Genomic DNA, 25,489 nt, shown 5'->3' on the forward strand with positions numbered 1-25,489 from the left:
CGGAACCCAATCCAGGTCTCCTGCGTGAGTGGCAAGAACCCAGCTCCTCAGTCAGCATCTGCTGCCTTCAGGTGTGCATTGGCAGGAGGCTGGATGGGACCCGGAGCAGGTACTCGATGTGGGATGCTGGTGTCCCGGGCAGCAGCCAAGAACAGTGCCAAGTGCCTGCCCATATCTTTTTAATAATATGTATTTTCAGCCAGCGCTGCGGCTCACTAGGCTAATCCTCCACCTGCAGCGCCGGCACCCCGGGTTCTAGTCCTGGTTGGGGCACCAGATTCTGTCCCGGTTGTTCCTCTTCCTGTCCAGCTCTCTACTGTGGCCCAGGAAGGCAGTGAAGGATGGCCCAGGTGCTTGGGCCCTGCACCCACATGGGAGACCAAGAGGAAGCACCTGGCTCCTGGCCTCAGATCGGTACTGTGCCGGCCGCAGTGGCCATTTAGGGGGTGAACCAATGGAAGGAAGACCTTTCTCTCTGTCTCTCTCTCTCTCACTGTCTAAATCTACCTGTCAAAAAAAAATAATATGTATTTTCACAAACTTTTTGAAGATCCTTTGTATGCATGGATTTCAGAATTTTTTACACTGGAATAAGCTTATCTTTTAAATCCATTTTCCAAAAGCTTTTTGAAATATCCTGGTACAGTGGTACACTACTCTTGTTGTTGATACCTAGTGATGTGGATGGATCCCAAAAATGCCATGGTGGGACTGGCTGAGAGGAGGCAGGAGAGAGCTAAGGGGTGATGGGTGTAGGGACGAGAGGAGGAAGGAGGCCTAGGTTAATGAGAGCTCCCGCGTGAACTCCGCAGCTCCAGGTCGCCTGCAAGGCTCCTGTGGGTGTCTGTCCTGGGGCTACTCAGAGTAGTCCTGGAACTGAAGGCACAGCTTGGAAATATGGCGCCCGTTCCTGCGTGTGTGGATCATCACGTCTGAATGCAAGACCAGGCGTGTGAGAACGTGTTTATCAGGACAGACCGAGGGCAGATACCGGTGTTGAAATGGCTGCAGTGTTTGAAAGAAGTAGACCCACATCTCTGCAGGGTGCAGACTTCTGCAGTCAGATAGACCAGTCACAGTGCAAGCCTTCAAGCCGTGGTCGGAGGGAATGGCACAGTGGCACGGTAGCTAAGCCGCTCCCTGCTCGGGACATCTGCACTGGGGTTAAGTCCAGTTACTCTGCTTCCAATGCAGCTGCCTGCTAACGCATCCTAGGAGGTGGCAGGCGAAGGCGCCAAGCGCCTGGGCCTCTGCCACCACAGGGGAAGACCCGGATGGAGTTCCCGTCCTGTGGCTTCAGCCTGGCCCAGCTCTGGCTATGGTGGGCATCTGGGAAGAGAATCAGCAGATGGCAGACTGACCTCTCTCTCTGTCTCTCTCTCTCTGGCTTTGAAGTAGATGTGGATAGATTGGATGATAAATTGATTGATTGATTGATTGATCACTTTCACATCAGTGCACACATACCTTGCTCTGAGGCACTCTTGCCTGATCCGAGTGGACCTCCAAAGAATTGCACACCCCAAGATCTGCTGCTTCCAGCTGGGGATGGTCTAGCCTGGCATCCGATGGTAATGCCTTGAAGAACAAGGAGCATTTGGTAAATATCCCCAAGTTAAGACGGGGGTGCATTCCAGGACCCCAGAGCTGTCCCAGAAACCCGTGCTTTAAGGGAAGTGATTACCGTGGGACGTAAGAGGCACAGGCAGGGTCTGATGGTTCTCCCAGAGGTCCGGCAGGAGGTGAACTTGTGCAGAGAGAGGAGGGACAAAGTGCAATTTCACTTAGGAAAAATGCGAGTTCATAGCAACACATTTAAAATAGCAGGATGTGTTTGCAACTTGGAAAACTGTCAGGTCAGCATTTCTCCACTTCATTCACTGCTGTGTTAACTGCGCTTCACCAGAAGAAATAATTGAATTTAAAATTAAGCATGGAGAGTCGCTGTCCAGAGTGGAGGCTGAGTCTTCTATTTGGTGGGAAATTAAAGGGGAACACCCGTTAGTTCTGTTCAGTTACCGCAGCGTACTGCACTGTTCAGTTATGGACATTAGAGGCATCGCCGGCTGCTGTGACTCTGGCTTTCCCTCGACCCCTAACGCCCGAGACGTGCCCGGCTGGGCTCGCTGGTCAGGCACAGGACAGCTGCCCTGGTTGCGCGGGTGGGAGCCACACGGGCTCCCTCGAGCTGACAGAGACTGGCAGCCGCTCCCAGGCACTGGAACGTCCTCGTGAATGCCCAAATACTGGTAAGAAATTTTTCTGTCCACTGAACATAGATTTTTTTATGCTTTTACTCTTCTATCCATAAATTCATAGGCAACGCTCTTCTCTGTTAATGTTTAACTTAATTAAATGTCAAGCACTCTTTCTTTTAGCTACTTTTTAATTGTGGTTAAAATATTTAGATAAACTTTTACTGCAGTAATAATACTGTTTTTAGGCTACAAATTCAAGGGAAAATGGATAGTTTTTCATTCTTTGTAGCACATTATTTAAATGTAGGAAAATACATTTCATTAACATCAGCAGTGTCACCAACAGAATTTTATTTCATTATTTCTCAAAACATTACAAGAAATACTTTTAAATTTTTAGAATTACTTTTATTTGTTTGGAAGGCAGAGATACACAGAGAGACAGAGCTCTTCTGTCTGCTGGTTCACTCCCCAGATGTCTGCAGCAGCCAAGGCTGGGCCAGGCCAGAGGCAGCAACCGGAACTCCATCCAGGTCTCCCGCATGGGCAGCAGAGGCCCAAGTACCTGCTCCCTCCCAGGCTGCACAATAGCAGGAAGTTAGAACGGAGACCGGACCTGGGACTTGGAGCGGGCACTCCCGCGTGGGATCCCGGTGTTCTAAGCAGTGCCTACCCACTCCACCAACAATCTTTGAAAGACCTAACTGTACTGTACAGACTCACTGAAGAAAGCTATGCACTCATGGCCCCGTTTGCACTTAGTCCAAGTTGAGTTCACAGGACTGGTCTAAGTGGTTGCAGTACGGCTTGCTGCCTGGTGGTTTATCCCAGCCCATTCGTACTGCTGTCACACGAGCCGCACACTGGGTAATTTATAAAGAACAGAAATGTGTCTCCTCACCATTCTGGAGACAGAAGTCCCAGATCAAGGTGCCGGCTGGCTCTGCATCGGGTGAGGGCCTCGGGGCTGGCTCTCTGGAGTGATGGAATTCTGTGCCTTCCTGTGCGGGAAGGCGGAAGGGCAGGCAAAGCCAGCCACGCGGTGTGTGAGCCTTTGGGCAGAGCCCTCGAGACTCCCTCGCCTCCGAGGGCCCCCTCTTCTAACCTCCACGACAGGGACTGGGTTTCAGCACGAACTTTGGAAGGACCACATTCAATCCACAGCCTCCTTACGGGGCACCATGCTTGGTGTGTCCAGTGTTGCGGTGGAATGAGAACACGCCTCAGATCTCTGGGGGTGGACACCAGTGCGTGACCAACAGGCCCCTTCTCTGCCCTGGTCTCAGACCAGTTGGAGGGAGACAGAACCAGCAGGTGACAAAGCGGATGCAGAGGCGAATGATCCGATGGAAGGGCCTCCAGCCTAGACCCTGAGGCAGGCCTCGCCGGGGAGGGCTGACACTGCAGAACAGACTATTGACCCAGGGCGAGAGCAGTGGAAGAGAGTTTAATAAAACACTGGGGAAAATCCTACTCGGGGAACCCAGACAAGTGAGAGAAACCAATCTGCTTCTTTAGAGCTCAAATGAATTTAAAACCATCACATTTCTTTTTCTTTAAAAAAGATTTTATTTTTGTTTATTCGAAAAGCAGAGTTACCCAGAGAGAGGGGGAGACAGAAAGAGAGAGGGGAACGGTGAAAGCGCTAACTTCCATCTGCTGGCTCACTCCCCAGATGGCTGCAACTGCCAGGTCTGTGCAGGCTGAAGTTGGGAGCCTGGAGCTTCCTCCGGGTCTCCCACGTGGTGCAGGGGCCCAGGTACTCAGGCCATCTTCTGCTTCCCCAGGTGCGCTAGCAGGGTGCTGGATCAGAAGTGGAGAAGCCGGCTCAAACTGGTGCCAGCATTACAGGTGGCAGCTTCATCCACTGTGCCACAGCACCAGCCCCCAAACCAGCATATTTCAAATCGTGACTCCATTTCCAGGGTGGATGGAGGGATAAAGGCCTTTTCCTTTCCAAATAACATTAAGATAAGCTGATATCACAATTAGTGGTATCTACATTGCCATGTTAATTCCAATTAATGATATGAGTATAATAAAGTATGTGTATCCAGCAAGAGGTAGCTAGCTCTGGGTATCCAGGCAAAATATAGGAGCTGATAGCAACAAATAAAACTATAGTGTCCCATTAATGCTCAAGAAAAGCTGGGGGTGAGCCTCTGGTGCGGCAGGCAAGTCACTCGGGACTGCTCCAGCTTCCTGCTGATGGCAGGTGGTGGCTCCAGTACATGGGCCTCTGTCACCCTCACAGGGCCCTCAGTTCCTGCAGTCTCCAGCGCGGGTGTGGCCTGGGTCAGCCTCTGCTATTGCAGGGTGTTTAGGGAGTGAGCCAATGGAGGGGAGATTCTCCTCCCTCTCTGCCTTTCAAATAAAATGAAAATAATTTTAAAAGAGCTAGATTATTTCCACATCAGTTATTGTTACTGTTAGTTATAGCAGACAGCTGTAGAGACAGTTCATAGAACTGCACCTGGCCTCCGCGCTGGTTTTCCCTCCACGGCCAGCTCTTGGTGTCTGGTGATGGAGCCCAGCACCAGCACCGCCCGGCTTTCCTGCCCCCGTCCTCTCCCCCTGCCGCTCTCCCTGCAGTGCGTGCCGTCCGTCCTGCCAGCACCATGGGAAGAGCTGCTTGCACCTGCTTCCAGACCCCACCCTGCACTCCCTCGTGTTTCTCTAGTCCCTGGACTTCTTCCTTTTTGTAGCCTTCTGCTCATCAGCAGATCTTGAAAACACCCTCGCTTCAGCCCACAGGCTGCTCCCAGGCTGCTGGACACCCCGAAGTAGGCTTCTCAGGGGAGTTGCCTGTGCCTTGCTGAAATTGCTGTCCCAGCATCAGTCAGCCGCCAGCACAGGCCCTGTGGCCCATTCCTGGGACATGCTCCCCTCCTGCCCTGGCCCCTGGCTCTCAGTGCCTTCCTGGGGTGCTAGTGTGTCCCCGAGTCCTTCTTGTTGACCAAGTCCCAGGCCTTGGCAGCTCCTGGCCGCTACACACCCTCGCTGGGCTACATTCTCCTGCATCCCATACTCTTATTCCCCAAAGCCACCCCTCTCCTCCCTGCCTTCAGGCAGCGTCTCCCCTTTGTGTTGCTAGCCTTGGCACCGCTGCGTCTGTCCTCCCAGCCCAGCTCTCTGCACTGCCCGACACGCATGGCCGAGAGGCCATCAGAGGCTACAGACAGCGTTGCTAAAGAACGCTGATCCATCAGGCACCGGGACTTCTTCCCTCGTCTGATCTCTCCCTCTGCATCTCACCCCGCTCAGATTCAGGCCCTGCCTCTCCTCAGAATCCTTCCGTGGTCCCCCTGAGTCCCGAGGGGAGAAGACGGCTGTGATACTGCTCAGAGCTGACCCGCACGGCTCACCGGGCCTGGTCTCCAGCCCCGGCACCTTGCACTGTAGTCAGTCGTCCACTGGGCGCCGTGATGGTCCTGGCACGTGGCGTTCCCCTCCCATGCTGCCTGCCTCCCCTGCCTTTCCCTGCCACCCACCTCAGCCCATGGGAGCCTGGCGCTGTGAGCCTTCGCTCACGGTGTCTGCTGTGTGCCGCCCGCTGGCTGTCGTGCCTGCACTGTGCACTCTCCCCACATTGGTGCTCCTCCGTATCCACGCCCACCGAGGGAACTGGCTCAGAGGAAGCATTTGGCAAAAGACTTATTCAGTAATTACTTGCTTGGTTAATGAGAGACACCTTGGTGAGGATTACTCTTAAGGAAGATAGCATTAATTAAAATACCAGCTTACAGTACCGTGGGTTTTTTTTTTTTTTTTTTTTTTTTTTTTTTTTTTTTTTTTTGTACTATCTGTTTATTTTAGAGGTAGTGGGGTGGGGAGGGGCAAGCAAGCCAGCTCCCATCCGCTGATTCACCCCTGTACTGACCACAGCAGCCAGGGCTGGGCCAGGCCCAGGCTGGAACCAGGAACTCAGTTCAGGTCTCCCACAATGGTGACAGAACTCAAGTGGCTGGCCCAGCACCACGGCCTCCCAGCGTCTGCATGAGCCCGAAGCTGGAAGCAAACCCAAGCACTCTGATGTAGGACGTGGTCGTCTGAACCTGAGTCTCCGCTACGAGGCTGAACACTGAGGGGGAGACTCTCAGCAGAGCGCCAGATGGCCGAGTCAGCAGTTTCTCACCCAGTAGTTGTCAGGGAAGGTGACCTTGGGTCACTAGGTAGGGGAAAGGTTACCAAAAATAACACACGGGGTGCCCATTTGGAGAGAATTGGGTATTGTAGAAACACATACAATGCCAGAGGCCTCCGAAACAGGGTTGCACCTTTCCAAATTCATTCTGAAGACCGTCTGGACCTCCCAGAAGTCTAAGGGCACCATTAGGAGATGCCGGCTCTCTCCTCTGGGTGGAGTGTGTTGGCACTGGTGACGTAGGGGTCCCCTCGCCCCCACCGTGCCGCCTGGGTCCCTTGTGCTCCTGCCGCTGAGCGGCTCCGCTCTTGGTGCTGTCGGCTCTTGGTCGGCACAGCTGCCACGAGTGGTCTTCATCTTTGAAGGGAGCGTCTAATCCGCAGTCTTCCCTTTATTGAACTCTGCAGGCATGCTTGATTAATTCCTGGGATCACTCTTAATTTCACTTAAAATGTGTTATGAGGTAGATTCTGATGGTCTTGTATTTCATAAAGAAGGTCAATCCTAGTTGGTCATCCTTTAAAAAAAAAATTATAGCTTCGTTATTCAAGTTCATTTTCTTCCCCCAACATTTTTTTTGTTTTTTAAACAGTTTAGTAGTGCTGCAAAACCGTTTGTACAGTGCTTTGGACATTTGGTTATAATTTTTTTATCTGCCAAGGATTTTTCAATAAAGCTAAATTTTGGCTCTAATGGTCTTAAATGTGAAATTTATTAACCTTGAGGTGACCTGTGGCCTACATATTTTCTTCATTGCATATCTTATCTGCTGAAATATTTATTATGTATTAAATTGATAGCTGTAAACTATGCTGTTTGGGTAACTGAACGTGCCATTGTGCACAAACAGTCTAAGTCATTTAAGAGAGCTTTTTATTAGGGAAGTTTTCAGACATCTACCAAAATAGAACAGTATAAGAAGTCCCCGTTGACCTGTTTGCCAGCTTCAGCAGTTACCAGCTCTGACCACACTTGTTCTGTCTGTACCCCGCTTCTCCCCGCTGAACCCCGCTTCTCCCTGCTGAACCCCCTTCTCCCCGCTGAACCCCATTTCTCCCCCACTGTACCCCGCTTCTCCCCGCTGAACCCGCTTCTCCCCACTGAACCCCCTTCTCCCCGCTGAACCCTGTTTCTCCCCGCTGTACCCCACTTCTCCCCGCTATACCCTGTTTCTCCCCGCTGAACCCCGTTTCTCCCCACTGAACCCCATTTCTCCCCACTGTACCCCGCTCTCCCTGCTGAACCCCGTTTCTCCCCCACTGAACCCCGCTTCTCCCTGCTGTACCCCGTTTCTCCCCACTGAACCCCGCTTCTCCCCGCTGTACCCCGCTTCTCTGCGCTGTACCCCACTTCTCCCTGCTGAACCCCGCTTCTCTGCACTGTACCCCACTTCTCCCTGCTGAACCCCATTTCTCCCCACTGAACCCCGCTTCTCCCCGCTGTACCCCGTTTCTCCCCCCCACTGTACCCCACTTCTCCCCGCTGTACCCCGCTTCTCCCCACTGAACCCCGCTTCTCTGCGCTGTACCCCACTTCTCCCTGCTGAACCCCGCTTCTCCCTGCTGTACCCCGCTTCTCCCTGCTTCTCCCCACTGTACCCTGCTTCTCCCCGCTTCTCCCCACTGTACCCCGTTTCTCCCCGCTTCTCCCCGCTGTACCCCGCTTCTCCCAGTGCCCCCAGAGTCTCTCAGGCTGTTCTGAAGTAGGCCCAGCTCTGGAGCATTCCATCCTTGCCCTCGCCTTTTCTCCAAGATGCGTAACCGTGAAACCTTGTAAACGAGCAGTAATTCCTTCGTGTCGTCAGTATCCAGTCTTAGTTCAAATTCTCATGGAAACTATGGAAGGTTTGTTCGGATCAGGATTTAATCAAGTTCAGTGTGTTGTGCTTTTGGTTGGTCTCTTATATTTTTTCTAAATTCTGTGATCCCAGTTCAGTTCATGTGGCCAGTAAATCAGGGTCTCAGTTCTGTAGGTTTCCTCACATTCTGGATTTTTCCCCATTGCTTCCTGGTGGTGTCATTTAACAGGCCTCTCTGTCCCTGCTGTTTCCTATAAGTGTGTGGCTGATAAATAGCTTTACCAGTTTTAGGACTGGTTTTGTTTTCATGTTATTTGCTTCTACCAATAAGTATGTAGTGTTTGGTTATCTCTGTTTGTGATACTAAGATTGAAAATTGGATTCAGTTGTTATCAGCATGGCCCACCCTTTACAAGTTGTCCACAGACATTTCATCTAACAGATTCAGCACCGTTACTGATTTTTCCCGTAATCTATTTCTCACCATGGGCTGGAAAATAATGATTTTCAGCTGGAACACTAAATTTAAAAATGTTTTCCATCAGCCCTGGTTACTTGGGAGTGCAGTTCCTCCAGGAGGAGCAGAAGCGATGCTTGATTGTTGATGCGGTTGTTCCCAAAATGAACTGGTTCTCGCGTTTTGCAAAGGTCGTGAATGAAGGTTCTTTTTAATTCTTAAAAAATAACCCGTGGTGTGAAAGTAGTGGATGAGCTTGAATTTGCCGTGGCATTTGTAGTCACGTCTGATCGCACCGTGCGCCCCTCGGGCAGGGGGCCGAGGGGTCTCTTGGCGCATGCTCCGCTTGCTGCAGGTGCGGCTTCCCCGCGCGCTGCCCCGTGTCCTGTGCTCTCTGTGGCTTCCTCATGCTGTTGGAAAGGAATGAGAGCCTATCAGATGCATCGCCTTGCACTCTCTTACTCTTTCACACTGAGTGTCAGCCTCCCCCACCACGTACCCCCACGCCTTTGGTCATCTCTCACTCCCACTGACTCTTATCCAGAAGTGTGTTCTACCATTGCAAGCCGTGTTAGCTGCAGTCACATCCACCCAGTGTCTCCTGCCTTCCAGGGTCCCACTGCCTCTGCCGGGAACCGCACGGCAGCCAGCCCCGCTCCTGCCGCACAGATGGGGGGCCACCGCTGCCCTCCGCAGGGTCTCTGCGGTTAGCAGGCTTTGGGACAGGCGTGCTCTGGCGTTGTTCTGCGCCTGTGTTGTGACACTTCGGAGCTTCTGTGGAAAGTGCTGGGGATTTTTTTTCCTCTCACTTTACCTGATTTTGTTTGTCTAATTATAGATCTGAGAGACTCTTTCCAGAATTCACTGACAGGCTTTCCAGCGCTAGTAAACACCGAGATAACAGGCGGCAGACCCTTGGGTGTGCACCACCACCCTGGCGTCCTTTGCTCCACCCCAGTTTGTTTCCTTTTGGCCTTGGCTGCACTGAGGTCAGTGTCAGCACTGAGATCTGCAAGTGTTCATCTGCAGGGCTCGCTCTGAGGACGTCGCCGGGGCGCCCTGGGCCTGCCCTGAAGAGCTGGGAAGCCTTGGGTGCCCCACACCTGAGGCCCGGGGGTCCCCGCTCAGGCAGCCCAGCCACCCGCCCCTGTTTGCCTGGGGGCCGGTGCAGTGATGTAACTGGCCAAGCTCGACGCGGTGGCCGGCGGCCATTGTGTCTTCATAGCCTGGGAGTTGCCTCGGCTGTACCCCAGCCCCGCTCTCCCTTGCCGTCCTGGTGCCGGTGAAGGGCCGGCCGTGCTCCCACCCTCGGTGGTTTGGATGCCTCCAGGCTCTGGTTAGAGATGAGAGCGAGCGAAGTGCGGGTGGGGTGCCCCGGTCCTATTCTCTTCTGCAGACTGCTCCAGAACGTTACTTTGCACTGAAGACGGTGGCAAGTGTGCGTCCCAGTTATTTATGACGTGCGTCACGCTAGAAAGCTGGGGTTCAGATGGCTCGCAGATGTTACACTTGTCTCTCCTACAGAATTCTAACTCTCCACCAAAGGGCCTTCATGTTTTAGTCCCTGGCTAACAGGATCTGTAGGATTTAAGGAAGAACGGTGAAACTCAGCACCAACAGGCTGACTGAAACAAACCCTCCCAGCGGCTTTGCGCTCAGGGCAGCCCCTGGAGGCGCTGTGTGGGGTCTCGGTGACTGACCTGGCCGTGCCTGCTGAGCCGGGCAGCTGTGCGTACACAGACGTTCCGACGGCTTTAGAGCCGGTGAGAGACAAGAAGCCCCAACTGTTCTACTCCCAACGCTCACATTCCCTAACCTGCCTTCCTAGTCGTGAACCAGTGTGTTCGTTTCTTAATTTCTTTGTGTTTCTGGGGGGTGACAAGCTCGGAACAGCGGAAATTAATTCCTAGAGCTAAGGTGGACACTGTGTGTCGCGTGTCTGTCCTCCATGCCGTTAACGACCGCACGTGTGTTTATAGCATGGGACTCGGTAGAGCCAGATACGTTAGTTTCATCAAAAACACCATTTGAATGCTTCTCTTGTGGACAGAACTGAAAGAGAAAGGCTTTGAGGACTGGTACTTTAGGGGTAAGCCTCGCTGCTCGTCATTCTCAAGCTTTTCGTGTGCACGGGTCTGGTCCTGGGCTCCTGTCACCTCCTCTTCTCAAACCTGCAGGACCCGCCGCCCTGGCTGGGACCCCACCTCCTCACTCCTCCTCTCCTGGACACCGTGTGCAGCTGGCGTCCTGGTTCTCTGTCCCTGAGTCTGTCCCCAGGCAGAGCTTCCAAGAGGGGCTGTCTTCCTCCTCCAGGAGAGCCTGCAGTACAGAGCAGCTCAGAACCACGCTCGGGGCACGGGACGGGCAGGTGGGCATGCACGCTGCGGTAGGAGATGAACACCTGGGAGAGCGCAGGAAGCCCACTAAGCCACCTCCCCTCTGCGCTCACGAGTGCCCTCTCCCCCTGCGTCTCGCCCAGCACCAGGATGGGGCCCCGGGGAGAAAGGCACTCAGTGGAGAACGGGCTGGCTTCAGCCTTCTGGCCACCACCCTTGGTAAGCGGCAGGAGCCAGTCAGATGCGTCGTCCTCAGCATGCAGGTGGAACACTTTCCAAGTATTTTAAAATAACAGTCTCTTGACTATTTCCTAAGAGTCCACATAGAAGAGAGGCTCGCAGTCCTGGGAGGAATGAGACTTAACACACTCCCGCCTTGTTGTTGAGGAGGCCGAGGCCTGGTGACGTCTGTATAAGGCCTGGTGATGTGTGTGTAAGGCCAGTGACGCGTGTGTAAGGCCTGGTGACGTGTGTATAAGGCCTGGTGACGTGTGTATAAGGCCTGGTGACATGTATAAGGCTGGTGACGTGTGTATAAGGCCTGGTGACGTGTGTATAAGGCCTGGTGATGTGTGTGTAAGGCCGGTGACGTGTGTGTAAGGCCGATGACACGTGTGTAAGGCCTGGTGACGTGCGTATAAGGCCTGGTGACGTGTGTGTATAAGGCCTGGTGACGTGTATAAGGCCTGGTGACATGTATAAGGCCTGGATGTGTGTATAAGGCCTGGTGACATGTATAAGGCCTGGTGACGTGTGTATAAGGCTGGTGACGTGTGTATAAGGCCTGGTGACTTGTGTGTAAGGCCGGTGACGTGTGTGTAAGGCCTGGTGACGTGTGCATAAGGCCTGGTGACGTGTGTATAAGGCCTGGTGACGTGTGTATAAGGCTGGTGACGTGTGTATAAGGCCTGGTGACGTGTGTATAAGGCTGGTGACGTGTGTATAAGGCTGGTTACGTGTGTATAAGGCCTGGTGACGTGTGTATAAGGCCTGGTGACATATATAAGGCCTGGTGACGTGTGTATAAGGCTGGTGATGTGCATAAGGCCTGGTTACGTGTGTATAAGGCCTGGTGACGTATATAAGGCCTGGAGCAGCATCTGGTTGAAAGCCCAGGACTTGTCCTTCTGCCTCCTCACCACTGTCCAGAAATACATGTATTAAATAATTAACAAGCTAATGCATGTGCCTAATGTCGACATCACATAGACAGCACAAAAATCGTTAGTGGCTAGGTTTTACGTGTTTGGAACAAGATACAGCCAAGCAGTATGGGAGCAAATTAAAGACAATGTTAGTAAAATCTTTTTATTACACAGACTGTTTACTTGGAATATGGAGTCTTTTGGGGATCAATTTACTTCAATTTGGTGGTAATATCTCATACTAATAATCAAGAGTTTTGAGTGACAACCAAAGTAAATTCATAAATATAACTTGAAGCATCCATTTTTCTTTCCTGGAATTGCGGCCATTTCTGGCTATAAGCGGTGTGACAGCCTGTGATTAGAACGCATTCAGCGAGTTTGTGTATTGAAGGGCTTTAATGCTGGGTTTTATGAAACCATAGAAAGCCACCTCCGCTGACTTTTAAATATGATGGTAGGAAAGAAATGAATATTCTTGTACTCTACGGTTGGGTGGTATAAATGAAAAGAAAATTGCTATATATTCTTGGGGATTTTTTTCTTCTTCTTTTAAAACAATTTTTAAAAATTTGGGAGGCGGGGGGAGGGGGAAGGAGAGAGACTGCGAGAGAGCGAGCGAGAGAGCTCCTGTCCATTAATTTACTCCCCCAAATATCTGAAACAGTCAGGGCTTGAAGCTGGGAGCCAGGGACTCCATCCAGGTCTCCCATGAGAGTGGCAGGGGCCTGGAAGCCTAGGCCATGGCTGCCATCTTCTAGCAGGAAGCTGGAGCCGGGAGGCAGGGGGGCGTCCAACCTCAGCACCCCTCTGTGAGAGGCCGTGGCTGCCGTCTTCTAGCAGGAAGCTGGAGCCGGGAGGCAGGGGGGCGTCCAACCTAAGCACCCCGCTGTGAGACACGGGCATCTTAAAGGCTGGGCCGAAAACCTAACTACTCTTCTTTTTTATTTTCCTTATTTTTTGGTTTGTGCTATGGCTCCTTTTTATACTCTGCTAAGGAAGCAAAGTGCAGTGATTTTTTTTTTCTTTTTCAAGCTAGAGCTGGGCTACTTGTGGACACGGGAGCACGCAGACCAGTGCCGCCCTGCTGCAGTCCCCACGGGCAGACAGGCCGTGCACTTGAAAGATACTGGGCGTGCTGGCCGTGACCCAGTTCCATTCCACTCTGCTCGCTGAGAAAAACGAGCATTCATTCCCACCAAGAGACGTGACCAGCTGGATCCGTAACAGCCCCGTTTGGAATAGCTGGAAATTGGGAGCAGGAGAACGAGTGAGTGCCTCATGAGACGGGCACGGCGTACAGTCCTGTGCCGTAGTGAAGACAGGCACGCTCCCCCGTGTGCAGCAGCCCCCGCCGTTCTCACGGGTGGGAGTGTTGGGAGGAAGAAGCGAGCCAGGAAAGCATGCGTCCCGCTCACCTCCGGTGATCCTGAGCCGGCACCGCAGCCTCTGAGGACAGAGGCCAGGATAGCAGTCACTCTTTGGACCAGGAAGCAGCACGGCGGGTCTGCTGGGATACTGGACGTAGGTATATGTGTCACAAAAGGGAAGCCGAGTCAGGCTGTATATATGAGGGCTGGGCACTTTACCTTATGTAATTCTGCTTGATTTTGAGAGAGATGGGAGGCAGCATCAGTCGACCTGAAAGCGTTGACAGTCGGTTAGTCATCGGAGCCCATTGCGCACCTCTTGCCGATACTCTTCCAAACCGCTGGGTCATAGTTTCTTAGCTACAGAAGCCCCTAGAGCCAAGTGTCCAAGTACAGTGAACTTAAAGATAGACCCTCAGTCATTTCAGCTTCAGTTCTGAACCACTCTATACTGCTGAGCGCCAAGCTGACTGTAAATTGTGGATCGTTGTCTCGTCCTCCTCTGCTCCCTGGAAAAGGATTTGGGCTCTGTACCCACGGAGGCCTGGCCCAGCCCTGTGGACCGTGCCGTGAGCTAACCAGCTCCTGCTCTTCCCACTCTGCCCCGCTCGGGTGGTTGGGAAGAATGTGGGAAGGAGCAGCCTCTCTGAGGCCGGATCCCTGCGAGGCCCAGGAGTCTGCCCGTGTGACCTGCCTGGATGCAGCCGTGAGCAGGAAGTGCACCGGCTGTTGCCCCCAGTGCTGAGATCATTGGGTGGTCTTTGAGCTGTAACATATCTTAGCTGAACCACACGAGTGATCACTGTTTCCTCTTCATTTCTTCCTTTTCTGATATTTTTCTTAAGTTTTGTATAGGGAGTTTTGTAAATTTTTATTTCATATATATTTTTGTGGTATACAGAATACATTAACATTGTGGTACATATATTTATAAATTAGAGGTGACGTGTTTATATCACTAGAAACACACACACACACACACACACACACACACACCAGCAGGCCCAGTCACTCTTTTACCTCTGATTTGAGCAATCAGAAACTTCCAAGACCGCTTTCCTGGACTGTGCATCCTGACAGGCACAGTGCCTTGGTCACTGTTGAAGCCCCCACTGCAGGGAGCCCCTTATGTGATAAGTTCTCGACAGGTGTCAAACAAAGGAACTCCTGGGCAAGCAACTGGAGTCCGATGCTCTGAGAATCCTGTGGGCCTGGGTGTTTGCTCAGGCATCGGCCTGCTTTCAGGTGCCTGTGGGACTGCAGCCGAGACCCCGGTGTGCATGGCTGTAGGAACGGCACGTCGGGAGCCAGGGAACAGCATGGGTCATCACAGCTCCAGGGCTGGCCTTTTGAGGTTTTAAGTGTGCGCTGTTGAAAATGAAATACTAGGGGCTGGCGCTATGGCATAGCGGGTAGAGCACCGCCTGCAGTGCCAGCATCCCATCTGGGCGCCAGTTCGAGTCCCGGCTGCTCTACTTCTCATCCAGCTCTGTTATGGCCTGGGAAAGCGGTAGAAGATGGCCCAAGTTCTTGGGCCCCTGCATCCAACATGGGAGACCCAGAAAAATCTCCTGGCTCCTGGCTTCGGATCTGTACAGCTCCAGCCATTGTGGCCATCTGGAGACTGTCCCTTATTAGCTCTTCCTGTGTTCCATGGTAACGAGTCCAGTCTTAGCAGTGCAGTGACTGCTCGGTGACAGGACAGAACCACCCAGCGCTTTCCAGAATCTGCCGAGCACTGGCCGGGGGGGGGGGCGGGGGGGGGCTTCCCGGTTTCCACTCACTCACCCACAGGGGCCGCACAGCTAGGGGACAGAGCCCAGATTCGGCCTGAGCCATGCGTCTCACGAATATTTTAATTTCATTGAAATCATTATTATTACTTAAGAAAAAAGACTTCCTGGGAATTTGAAAATTGAGCAGTCACCCCCAGACCCACCTGTGGAGGGAGTGCTCTGCCCAGGACTGGCCGTTCACGGTGTACGGCAGATGCTCATTTCATGTGTAGAATGGATCCTGTTTTCTTGTCACTTACACTTTTCCAATAAAAAAATGTTTTATTTGCCAAAAGACTAACCCGAAACAAATAAGTATAATTTTTCAGTCTTGTTAAATTAACTTCCTACCTTTAAGCCCAAAATTTAGTGCATCAAGCTTCTGAATGATGAAAGTGACATTTTACACTAACTGCATGAAGTGTCCCAAACTGTTATATGTCAGGATAATCCATGGTCTGTTTTATACTTCATTCTTTAACTTCTTGTTTTTAAAGATTTGTTTTTCATTTGAAGGTCTGAGTTAGAGAGAGAGAAGGAGAGACAGATGGAGCTCTTCCATCCTCTGGTTCACTCAGATGACCACAAAATCCAATACTGGGCCAGACTAAAGTCAGGAGCCAGGAACGCCATCCAGGTCTCCCACAAGGGTGGTAGCGGCCCAGGCACTTGGGCCATCCGCTGCTGCTTTCCCAGGCCATTAGCAGGGAGCTTGACGGGAAGTGGAGCAGCCGGGACTCGAACCAGCGCCCACTTGGGATGCTGCTGCTGGAGGCAGTGGCTCTGCCTGCTGCACTACAGCTGTGGCCTGCATGCTTTAACTTTTGAAATGAGAAGGGCAGTTGTTTCTCTTGCCTGTAATTTGAGTCTTGAAAGCTGTTTGTGAAAGTTACAAATGCTGAACTCTTAAAAATATAAATCGTTATTGAGGGAAAAAAAAAAAAAAACCATGAAATCATTTCACTTATTTCTGCTGCTGGTGATGTTTTCTGTTAGCTAAAAGAGTGTTCCTATTCACACTGATCTTATTGATCAGTGGAGAGTATATTGATTAAATAAAAAAAAAAAAAAAGAAGAAGAAGAAGAAAGGAAAGGCGGGGGAAGGATCCTGGGATTGAAGACAGAAAGCTGTAGCGGCCGAAGCAGTTCTCAGACACTGCACCTGGAGGGCACCCTTCTTCAGAGGTTCGGGTTAGAAGTCTGCTGTCTAGGAGGAGGCACTCATCAACTTGAGAGCAAGTACGCTAAATCGTGAAAGCCGGGGGCTTATCACCGTTCTCTGTCCCAGCAGACGCTGATCGTGCCGCAGGAGATGTAGGCCTTTCTGTCTGGTCAACGCAGATAGACTTTCTGGGTACCTTTTCTTAATAGGCAGTAATTTTGCTAGGCCTTCAGAGTCTAATTGAAGAGCTGATCACTTAACAAAACAACACCCAAGTTCTTTCATGTACTCTTTCAGTTTGACAATAAAAAAAGTACATTGTGGGATATTTATAGTATTTTTGATCTATTTTTGTCAGTAGACTAGGAGTAATAACTGATTTAGGGCACAGGGTTAAAAACAGGAAATGTGGTTTACACAGGAGGTAGTAGCAACTCCAGAGTTTCCAGAGCCTGACTGCTCTGTGTTGACTGCAGGCTGTCATCTTTCACAACAACACGAGGCAGAGCCCTTGCGTCTGTCCAAGTGTGACAGGAAGTGCTTCATGGAAAGGTTTGCATTCTTGGTATAGGACGGGTGGAATCGCGGTTGTTTTCTGTAACTACACAGTGCCCTTCCTCCTCGGCTCCCTTACACATCTCACACAGTCAGATTGGTAGGAGTCTTGTGTAACTTCTAGTAAATTTCCTTTGACCTTTCTGTTTTGCTTAAAATGTTGTTTTAATGAAAAGTTTTATCAAGGGAGTTTTAAGAATGTTTTAAACGGACTAGTAAATACCGGAGGAGAAGCTACCTGGAGGAGAAGCGTATATTAGGGAAACTATTAATTGTTGCAGTCAGGGAATCCATGTTAAAATAGAAGGCATGAAGAAACAAGCGTGTCATTTCGAATGGCCTTTTGAATGACAGCCTGACAGAGTCCATCAAAAGAGGAAACCTACCGACTCATCAATTGCACTTTCAGAAAGATTCCTTACAGAAATTATTCTGTTAGGACACAGGCACCTGTGTTCCTTGCAGAATTATAGTACCGAACACAGAAAGGTAACATCACTGTGTAACAATCAGAGCGTGGTTAAATGAATCATGACACACCCATGTTGGAGGATACCAGGCAGGTGCTGGGAATTATAAGGTAGAGTTGTCATCATGGAAGAAGGTCTGCTTGGAAGACAGGCCAGAGACCTTAACAGACACCTCACCGAGGAAGATACATGGACACTCAGCGTCATGCCTCACTAGGGATTTGTAAATGAACACAGCAGTGGGATACCAGCACACTCCTCTTAGAAGGACCAAACCCAGAGCGCTGACACACCAAGTGCCCCAGGGACGTTGCCACAGCAGCTTGGCTCGCTGCGGTGAGACTGCAGAGTGCTCCGGCCGCTTGGGAGGACAAGCCGCAGACTCGGAAACGAGGCGCGCCCTGACCGTGGCATCCCGCAGCGGCGCTGCTTGACGTCCACCCAGAGGAGCTGAAAACTTGGACCTGCACGAAAACCCGCTCACCCGTGTTCCTCGCAGCCTTATTCGTAGTTGGCGAAACTTGGAAGCAGCTAAGATGTACTCCGGCAGGTGGTGCGCGCAGATGATGGAGTACTACACCGCGCAGAGTCGAGCGCTCAGACCGCGAGAGGACTTGGAGGAAGGAAGCCAACGAGAAAAGCCCACTCGTTGGACAACTGCAGCTGCGTGGCGCGCGGGAGAGGGAAGGGGGCAGTGGCTGCCGGGAGCTAGCAGGGCGGAAGGGGGAGGTAGGAGAGGGAGCACAGAGGGCCGTTCGGACTGTGAAATACTCGGGACACTGACGGCAGATGCATGTCCTAGCTGCGGCCGAATTTATAGAAGACGCAACACCATGAGCAACCCTCGCGTCGACACGTCGACTGTGCAGGCAGCACCGCGGCGCGCAGGCTGGCCCTGGGGAGGCTCTGCGTGGGAGGGCCCGGGAGCCGGAGCTCGGCGGCGCTGGGCAGGCTTGTTTCCTCTTTCTGCGAATCCTAAACGCCTCCAAAAAATAAAGATGATTAAAACCGAAGAGCTAGATTATGGGAAGGAGTAATCAGGTGTGAGGAGGATGTGTAGTGTCATGTCGCTTTTTCAGGAAAGAAGATGTATTGCTAGGGAAAAAGTCTGGAAGGATTGCGTTGTCCAGAGTTGTGATTGCTGGGGTGATGGGTGGAGGAGGGGCTCTTATTGATTGTTATGTGAGCTTCCGCTGAATCGTTTTCAGGTTTTTTGTTTTTTTTTTTTTTTGATGAACATTTGCTTTATCCAATTTTCAAAATACAAAAAGTTAAGAACAAAGATTTCATCAGTCCAGATTATTGGATATTCAGTTCTTTATTTAAAAAAAATGATTTATTTATTTACGTGAGAGGCAAAGTTACAGGCAGAAAGAGAGGTCGTCCATCAGCTGGTTCACTCCTCAAATGGCTGCAGTGGCCAGAACTGGGCCGATCCGGAACCAGGAGCCAGGAGCTTCTTCCAGGACTCCCACGTGGTGTTTTGTTTGTTTCTTTTGTTTTGTTTTTGTGTTTTTGTAGCTGTTGTGGATGGGATTGATCTTAGAAGTTCTTTCTCAGCCATAACATTGTCTGTGTATATAAAAGGCTGTTGATTTTTATGTATTGATTTTATATCCTACCACTTTACCAAAGTCTTCTACGAATTCCAATAGTCTCTGAGTGGAGTCCTTTGGATCCCCTAGATATAGAATCATGTCATCTGCAAAAAGGGCTAGTTTGACTTCCTCCTTCTCAATTTGAACCCCTTTGATTTCTTTTTCTTGCCTAATGGCGCTGGCTGAAATTTCCAGGACTGTATTGAGTAGCAGTGGTGAGAGTGTGTATCCTTGTCTGGTTCAGATCTCAGTGGGAAGGCTTCCAACTTTTCCCCATTCAATACGACGCTGGCCGTGGGTTTGTCATAAATTACCTTGATTGTGTTGAGGAATGTTCCTTCTAGACCCGATTTGCTTAGAGTTTTCATCGTGAAAAGGTGTTGTATTTTATCAAATACTTTCCCTGCATCTGCTGAGATAATCATATGGTTTTTGTTCTTCGATTTGTTAATATGATGTATGGGTGCAGGGGCCCAAGCACTTGGCCATCTTCCCCTGCTTTCCCAGGTACATTAGCAGGGAGCTGGATCAGAAGTGGAGCAGCTGGGACTCTAACTGGTGCCCATATGGGATGCTGGCACTGCAGGTGGAGGCTTAACCTACTACACCACAGCGCTGGCCCCAAGATACTCAGTTCTTTAATGAAGACATTTCTCTCGAGTGGTCTACCTAGCAAATTTGTCCAAATTTTTAATAATAAGAATCAAGTCTCTATCTGTATAGCACTGTGTAACTTACAAAGCGTCTTCCCACATGTTAAAGAAAACCTGAAGCTCACAGGAATGAACTGATGTGTCAGGGCACTCCAATACCCAGCTGCACGTTTGGCAGTGGGAGTTACTGACCGCTGAGCACTGCTCCGTGAGACGGGCACAGGAGGAGCGCAGACTTCTCAGCGGGGGCGCGAAGGAGCATTTGCGTGAGAGATGCTGTCTCCCTCCTCAGCACGGACCCCACCGGCTGCCTGTGTGGTTTCACCATTGGCCAGAACAGTTTGGCCGTGGTTCCCTTCCTCAGTCTACTTTTTTGTTTTTGTTTTTGTTTGTTGTAGCTGTTGTGAATGGAGTTGATCTTAGAAGTTCTTTCTCAGCCATGGCATTGTCTGTGTATACAGAGGCTGTTGATTTTTATGTATTGATTTTATGTCCTGCCACTTTACCAAAGTCTTCTACGAATTCCAGTAGTTGAGATAGAAGTACAGATGTACTTCTATATTCCAGTAGTACAGATGAGAAGGCGTCTGTCTGCCCTGTGGCTGACAGGCACTGGCTTTATTAAATCTGAGTGTGTGTCTACTTGAATGCAAGGCGTGCCAAGGAGGAAGCGGCTGTGTGTGTGTGTGTGTGTGCGTGCGCGCACGTGTGCAGGAACGGCTGTGTGCCCAGAACTTGCAGTCATGTCTGGCATGTGACATGGGCGCCCGCACATACTCTTAATAGTGAGCCTGTTCCAGAATCAGGCACCCTCCATACTTGATTAAGAGGAGAAACTGACAAATACACCAAGAAAGAGGCTGCTGTTTTCATTTTGACTGTGACCCTGAGCTCCCTGTGGCTGGAGAAGGGTGAGGCTGCGCTGGCTGACCGGGAGGAAGCCCACCTTGCGGGCTGCAGCCTGCCAGTCCTCGCTCAGAGTCGCCGCGGCCGCGTCCTCTCCAGGGGGAATTTCCATGCTCAGTGGCAGTCAAGGCCAACGCTGCGTGGGTGGGGACACTTGTCAGCTATCATGACACATTCTAATTTCATATTCAGAGAGTAGACACACATACTGCAAGTGCTTAGAAGCTGTTTCTCATTCCCTCGCTTAAATCACATGGAAAGTTGTGGGGGATTATCTAAGAGTAACCTTTGCAAAAACAATCCTACGACATCATAGTAACACGCTGTTTATGTGTAAGCTCCAAGGAGCCCGTGGGTCTGCCCCGTTTTCTCTGCAGACCCTGTCCACACTGAGAGTGTCTGGGCCACACACTTGCCCTTTCACGGCCCTGCCTGCGGGCGCCCAAGCTGAGGCCCAGGACTCCGACACACCGAGGGAGTGTCCGCCGTGTCCTCACCCCTCTGGGCGTCTTCCTAAGCGTCTGGGGCACGGAGAGCCTTCAGCAGATACCCGACGGTCACGGTTGGAAGGACGCTCTCGGCGGAGAGCCTGACAGAGAAAGCGTATTTGAAAGCGAGCAGCTCGGGCCGCAGCGTCACTGTTGTCCTGTCTTTATTCAAATGGTAACCTCAGAAGGCCTGGCCTGTCGTCCTCTTCCGGGGCCCTGCCAGAAGTCAGAGAGGCACGCCTTCCCCGGGAACGTTTGCTGCTGTGAACTGCAGCGTCTCTCCGGTGTCTTGGCTGCGGCCATCATAGACTCCTACACGTGTTGAAGTTTTTCTCTTATGTGTTCACTTAGTGATTTATTTAGATGATCGGGTCCCAAAAACTTAGTAGTCACTGAGACAGGTGTGGTCTTTACCTTTTTTATTCCTTCACTCTTGAATATTTTGTGAATACCTACTATGTGCCAGCCACTGTGACGTGCGCTAAGGGTACAGAGGAGAGTGACAGCTGATGGCTATGTTTGTGGAGTTCCCGGTCCAGTAGGGGAGGTCGATATCAATCAGTGGTCACACTGTGGGAGAGAGGGACATAGCTCCCCCAGAGGACAGGAGGGGTGATCCACGAGCAGCATCTAGAAATACCAGGGCCGGAGGGTGGCAGCAGGAACCAGTCCGAGCACCTCCCCTTTCTTCCGTGCCCACCGTCCAGCAGGTGCACCCTTAGCCTCTTAAAAGCATTTCGTTTATGGGGCCTGCACTGGTAGTGTAGTGCCTGTTCCTGTTCCGGCCTCCATCGGGATCCCGCATGTGCGCCAGTGCACGTCCTGGCTGCTTCACTTCCCGTCCAACTCTGCTATGGCCCGGGAAAGCCGCAGACGATGGCCCAAGTCCCTGGCCCCTTGCAGCCACCTGGGAGCCCCAGAAGAAGCTCCTGGCTCCTGGCTTCTGCCTGGCCCAGACCTGGTGGTTGTGGCCATTTGGAGAGTGAACCAGCAGATGAAAAATTCTCTCTCCTCCCTCCCTTTCTGTCTCTCTCTCTCTCTGTCTCTCTGTCTCCCTCTATCTCTGTACCTCTGCCTTTCAAATAAAATAAATATGTCTCTTTAAGAAAATCTTGCATTTAATAAATGTTACTCAGTTTTACAAAGAGAAACTGAAGAGCAGTTCCAAAACTTGTCCCGAGATGACCAATGAATGAGTAGCACGAGCTTTTAAGGTCCAGCCTGATTCGGCCCGTGTCATGGCGCCTCTCCCTGCAGGAGCAAGGGCTTCCCTCACTGTCCTGCGTAGGTGACGTCCAGCCGTGCTCGGCACAACCAGTGCGCCAGGTACGGCAAGAGCTCCGTGAAAATCCCTGCTCCCAGGGAGCCTCCCGTGAGGCCAGCGAGGGAGGGCACCGGGAGAGGCAGGCCTGTCGCAGCACTCACGCGGCAGGCAGGCTGCACGTGCCCTGCGCCGGCTGCTTGCTGTCATCATCTCGTGACAGTCAGGGCCAGCTGTCGAGCAGTTCCCACACCCCTCGAAGGAACTTCACCCACAAACCAGGACCCGCCGCAGCTCAGTGACGGCCCTGACACAGTCGTGGTGCTGGAACTCACCAGGAAATCCACGTGCCTTTTCCAGTCACCACAGCTTGTGCTGAGTGAGTTGTGCCTGTACCGAGTTGACAGAGGGCTCCTTCCCACTGCACTCTGGGCTCCCTAAGGGCTGGGGGGTGGGGTGGGGTGGGAGGGGCATGTGTCAGGTAGGTTTTGCTCAGTTTCATATCCCACCACCTGGTGGTGTCTAGCACATGATCGATTCACATTAAATGTTTGAAGAATGAGGGGAAAAATGCATTACATTTTCCTGACACCTTTGTTAGCAAAACAGATATAATAATCTCTGCATTATTATAATAATCTCTACCCTGAGAGGCGTCACAGGGTAGGCAGTTGCCTGAAAGGTCGTGTATAATTAGTATTTGGTAAGCCAGAATTCAAATCCCAGCTCTTCCTTTTGTCACCTGATTGAACTTGAACACAGTCATCAGCCATTAATGTGGATGATATTAAAATCAGGATAAAGTGCAGTGGGAAGAGATTCGACCTCTACCACCAAAATTAACCACACGTGGTCCCTTTGTCATGGTCACAGCTGCTTGGAAAATGGTGCCAGGCGTGGGCGTTTGCCTCAGCAGTTGCAGTGCCCACATCCCACCCTGGAGGCCTGGATTCATGTCCTCGCTCTGCTTTCCATCTGGCTTCCTGCTCAGCGCCACCTGGGAGGCAGCAGGCCCAGGGGCTTGGGTCCCTGACCCTCGTGTGGGAGGCCTGGCCGGTGCTCCTGGCTCCTGGCTCGGCCTGGCCAGTCCTCAGTGCTGTGGCCGTCTGGGGAGTAAGTCAGCAGATGGAAGATCTGTCTCTCTCGCTTGTTCACTAGCTCTGCCTTCCAAATAAAGAAGCAAGAAAATAGTGCCATAACCGAAAGTTAGATTCTGGTCCAGGGGCCCTTGAAACTTAATCCCTGTGTCATTCCCTGCAGGGCCTCGGCTGCTGGACGGCACGTGTAGGGCCAGGTCCCCTCTGACAGCCCAGGGTCCTTCTGGGGTGTCGTCCTCTCCGTGCTCTTACACCCTGTGTCCTGCTTTCTTCTCACACAGACACGCGCGCACACACACAGACACACACACACCCGGAAAGGCCACGAGACACACCCAGCCTCATGTTCCCACGCTGCTCTGGTCTTGGTCAACTCATTATTATTTAGATCTGGAGCATCCACAGTCCTCCCTCAGTATCCAAGAACAAACACACCACAGCCTGCAGATGCTGGAGTCCAGGGCTGGGGAACCTTTTTTCTTTTATATAAAATTTGCAGGCCATACAAAATTATCAGCTTAAAAATTAGCCTGCCATAGAGTTACTGAATTTCAAGTCCCACCTGCAGTTGCTTCGAGAGGCGTCAAATGATTTCACAGGCCTTATATGGCCTTGCATACAGGGGTCTTCAAAAACATCATGGAAAATGCTTATGAAAAACCTATGCACAGATTTCAACTTTTTTTTTTGCACCAAAGCGAACTTCTCTCTTAGTTCAGTGGACAGGGTTTCCATGAACTTTCTGAAGTGCCCCTGTGCAGGTGTGTACCTGCATGTACACATGTGTACTTGGGCATGTGGCTGGGAGCCCTGAGCCAGAGCTGCACGTCCCTGTGCCTTGCACACATGCCTGGAGGGCTGCTCAGGAGTGAGAGCAGGGCAGGGCCCCTGTGCACCGCCACGGGAACCTCTGTGTGGCTTTCCTCTGGCAGGAAGACAGCTTCTCTGGTCTCCCAGCCGGTTGATTTCACTTTCACTTGTAGTAGGCCCCGTGCTCTCCTCTGCTCTCTGATCAGACGTCGTACTTTGCAATCAGGAAGAGTCCGTTAATTTCTGTATTTTATGTAATTACTCTCTACCCAGCTTCCTTGGCTTTTCATCAGCAAAATGGCGTTACTTCATTTCCCAAAGAAATGTCGATGAAACCGGTTACTCAGAAGAACAGCGGTGCACACACTAAACACCATGGCATGCGACAGAATCAAAAGCTAGTAGTCGTGTATTTGGAAGCTGTAAGGGCCAATTCAGAAAGCGGATTTTAGTTCTTTTGATTTCTCCCTCAACTTTTCTAAGTCATCAGCAGCACAGATGACATTCTAGGAGATTATTTTTTTTAAGATTTTATTTATTTATTTGAGAGACACAGAAAGGTCTTCCGTCTGCTGGTTCGCTCCCCAAATGGCTGCAACAGCTGGATCTCGGCCAATCCAAAGCCAGGAGCTTCTTCCAGGTCTCCCACGTGGGTGCAGGGGTCCAAGGACTTGGGCTATCTTCCACTGTTTTCCCAGGCCATAGCAGACAGCTGGATCAGAAGAGGAGCAGCCAGGACTAGAACTGGTGCCCATAAGGGGTGCTGGCGCTGCAGGAGGAGGCTTAGCCTACTGTGCCACAGCAGCAGTCCCTGGAGATTGTTCTTCATATTGCTACAATTGGTCATGATTTTGCAACATGGAGTTTTCCCTGTTCTGTTGAGAAGGTTCTTGGTGTGTGCAGTTATTTCTAGAAGGCATTCTGAAATATCCAGTTCAAATGAGTATGTTCTGGGCTTACAATAAAGCACCATTTTTCTTTTACTTTTTGGCTCTCACGAAGTCATGATCATGCAAGGTCTCACGAGCGCTGTGAGTCCTGGGCCTTGCATGCACTACCCCCCTACACGATAGGTGCGGTTCTTATACCCACTAGAGAAATGAGATACTGGCAGGGCTGTGGTCCTCCTGCCCAGAATCACACAGCTGGTAGGTATGAAGTGGATGTGAGCCACGGCAGTGACTTCAGACCTTGCACTCTTAAATCTGGTGTTCAGTAAAGAAGTCTTCATTAATCCTGAGAATCCAGAATCTTCCTCTGTGTGAT

At 51.2% G+C, this 25,489-nt stretch overlaps 1 protein-coding gene across 20 annotated transcripts in view; it reads left to right on the forward strand.

The window, feature by feature from the left end:
• EXOC2 (exocyst complex component 2) overlaps window positions 1-25,489 on the forward strand; it is a 248,073-nt gene that overhangs the window by 176,618 nt on the left and 45,966 nt on the right. The window lies entirely within an intron of this gene.

This window comes from Oryctolagus cuniculus, chromosome 5, assembly GCF_051225735.1.
Source record: "Oryctolagus cuniculus isolate XC-2025 breed Fujian yellow rabbit chromosome 5, ASM5122573v1, whole genome shotgun sequence".
NCBI classification, from domain to species: domain Eukaryota; kingdom Metazoa; phylum Chordata; class Mammalia; order Lagomorpha; family Leporidae; genus Oryctolagus; species Oryctolagus cuniculus.